The sequence below is a fragment of the Loa loa genome (genome assembly GCF_000183805.2).
Source record: "Loa loa unplaced genomic scaffold supercont3.93, whole genome shotgun sequence".
Taxonomy (NCBI): domain Eukaryota; kingdom Metazoa; phylum Nematoda; class Chromadorea; order Rhabditida; family Onchocercidae; genus Loa; species Loa loa.
The window spans coordinates 13,219-16,488 of NW_018108273.1; positions in this window are offsets into that span (position 1 = coordinate 13,219).

Genomic DNA, 3,270 nt, shown 5'->3' on the forward strand with positions numbered 1-3,270 from the left:
TAAAGAAAAATGAAAATTAACTTCAAGGACGAAAATTTTACCATAGCTTGACAATCTAAAAAGAAAAAAAAAAAAAAGGAACCGACAATGGCTAATGGATAAAAATGATGCATTATTGCCTGAAAAAAAAAAAGCTATTAAAATTTGTCTTTTTTTTTATGGTTTTTCGTTTTTAAAACAAACATTTTTGAATTTCATTTAAGAATTTGTCAAAAATTGGAATTGAAATATCAATAAAAATGAAAATGCTAAGTGAGCTTGAAAATGAAAATGAAACAAACAAGATATTTTGTTTATCAAATAGATAGAATAGAACCAATCTACTGGAAAAATATATGGTTATATCCAATCGGTTACAGGTTTTCGGTCTTTCCGTATCTTTTAATTCGCCTCCGTTAATCTAATTGCATTCCTCTACTTGCATTTCCTTCTTTTTAGCAAAAACAAAACAAAAATGATATTGTAAATATGTTTAATAGAATGTAAATGAGGGAGTGGGAAAAGAAAAAAAAGAATGAAAGTCTGGGATAATTAAAATATAATAATTAATTACTTGATGAATTGTAGATAGCATTTGAAATTTTTAATTAAATTCTGAAAACTTTTCAAATCTTTTCCCATTATAGAGTTCATAACATTAAAATTATAGTTTTGGAAAATTATAAAATTACGAATTGTTTGAATGGAAATGGAATAAACTGGAAACGAATCAACGAAGATTAATAACAGAGACAGAGATAGAAAGAGGGAGAGAGAGAGAAAGAGAGAGAGAGAGAAAGAAAGAGGAGGAGAGAAAGATTTAATTAGTATAGACATCCTTAATGAAAACGAATTATACCTTGAAAAAAAATTTCCTTGATAAATATTCGTAAAATTGGAAAATTAAAAATAATTTTTTTCTAATAATAAGAAACTTTTTTTTTTTTTTGAACAATTGCTAAAATACTTCATTAGAATATGAAGAAAAAAAAAATTGTTTGAAAAAAAAATGTTTGTTTTTAGAATTGAATTTATGCAAATTTTGGTGGGCAGCAAATTGTTTCATAACGGAAATAATTGTCATTTGGCAAGAAAGTTGCAATAGCGGAAATTATGATGTCAAAAAACTTAAAAAAAAAAGAATTTAAAAAATAAAATCTAATAATAATTAATTTTGTCGAAAAAAAAAAGGAAGAAAAAAGCGTCTGTTGTCTGAGTAAAATTCGTCACCATTATAGCTTATTCGGAAGATTACATACACATACTTGAATATAATTAAATAAATATATATATACATATAGAATTACACTTAAATTCGATCAAGAAAGCTGACCAATAGTGGTGGTGAATGGATGAATGGATGAAATGAATGGACGGAATGGACAAATGGATGGACGATGGAATAACTAACGGTAAATGACTGAATGAATTTGCAAATTACAATGAGAAAAAAAAAAGGGAGTTGAAATAGAAATGATGTTACAAAAAAAAAAAATGATAAATTTTGTAGAAAAGATCTGCGGCGCCTTGAAAAATATTTCAATTGTCGCAATTTGTTGGAAGTTAAAATATATGCATTGTATACAGATGACAAAAAAAAAAAAGAGAGAAAAAATGATGAAATAATCACAGTTGAATGATATCATATATCAATTACCATATGATAAGAATAATCTGACTATCATCAACTTATCATAATGTCATAATTAATTGTCCTAATTGTTATAATGAGCCGTCCCAATTATCATAATGAATCGTTGTGGGCGTGATAATGAACCTGTCAATATGATGGTCATACCGGAAGAGCAACAGACATAGTAGTATCATTTCATCTTTCATCAAATAAACTTACAAAATGATCGAATGAAATGGTAGAAGATGAACGGGAATTTGTTCATTATAAGGATAAAAATATAGTTTTTGATTTGGAAAAAATTTCAAACTTTAACAAAAAAAAAAGAAATTTCTACATAATGTAAACTATTCGAATAATTTGCAATTTGTTAAATTATTTAAACAGAATTGTCATTTTTTTTTATAATTTATATCAATTATGCTACTCCGTAAAACATTTTTTAATTAAACAAAATTATATGGCACAAAATTGTCGAATATTTCATCAAAATTTTTAACAACCAATTTGATTTTATTCGAATAAATTAATGTAAAATTTGAAAATTTTTTTTTAATGAGCTTTGAAATTGATGTGGATTTCGTTTTTTTTGAAGAGAATTTGGTTTTCTACTCGGTTTTTTTTTTTTTTTTTTCATATCTGTGAGATAAGAAAAAGGTATGATGCGATTTTTGACATTTTAAACCACGGGTTAATTGAGGAAAATTAAAGAGCGGGAAGGAAATGGCGCAAATGACGCACTTCATTAATTTATTCTAATCAGAATTTCTATTGAAAAATTTTTGAAAATTTGTTGTTATAATCGAATATTTATGATTTTATATTAAAATGAAGGATTGGATCTGGATCTTGAATATTGTCCCAACTTTGAGCTGACCTACCCTGAGAAGATTTAGCTGTGATAAACCTGAACAGATCTGGATGTTTGTTCATTAATTATTTTGATGATTTTATTCATAATGACAACCGGTCTCTTGACTTTACAATACACTTCGAAAGTTCACAATTGGACATGTGACTTCTTTTTTAACAAAAACTTTCATTCTTTTTTGTTCTGATCATCATTCAGACCAAATTCTTACTATTAAATGTCAAACCATCTGAATTACATATTCAGGAGATTCTCGGTTACTAATTTTTCTTAATAGTTGAATTCCGTTTAGATCAATCGGATTCATTGTCTTCCGGATTTGATCATTCTTTAAAATTGAGACAAGAATGAAACAAATTATTAGTGAAAATGCAATTCGAATACTTGCTATTATATACTTTCCCGAAAAGAAATTATCAAATCAGTAAGGAAATAAATTCGGATAAACTAAACGGAACATATACATATTCATTTCATCCATCCTACAATAAACCACACAATCCTAATTAATAAATTAGTAAATCACATTGTTCGATGGTTTCTTGATTGATCGATTTTCTCTTTGAAATAGCATTCTGTACAAACAATTGACAGAATGTCGCATATCACATCTGCCAAAAAAAAAAAAGAAAAAAAAAGAAAAAAGAAAAAAAACGGAGCGAAACGAAAGATCATCATTAGATCTCTCATTTAATTTGATAGATGATTAATTAATGTACGGTATCAAATGAAGCAGATCGAATGGATACATTAAAAAATATACAAATAAAAAGAGAGACGAAAAAAA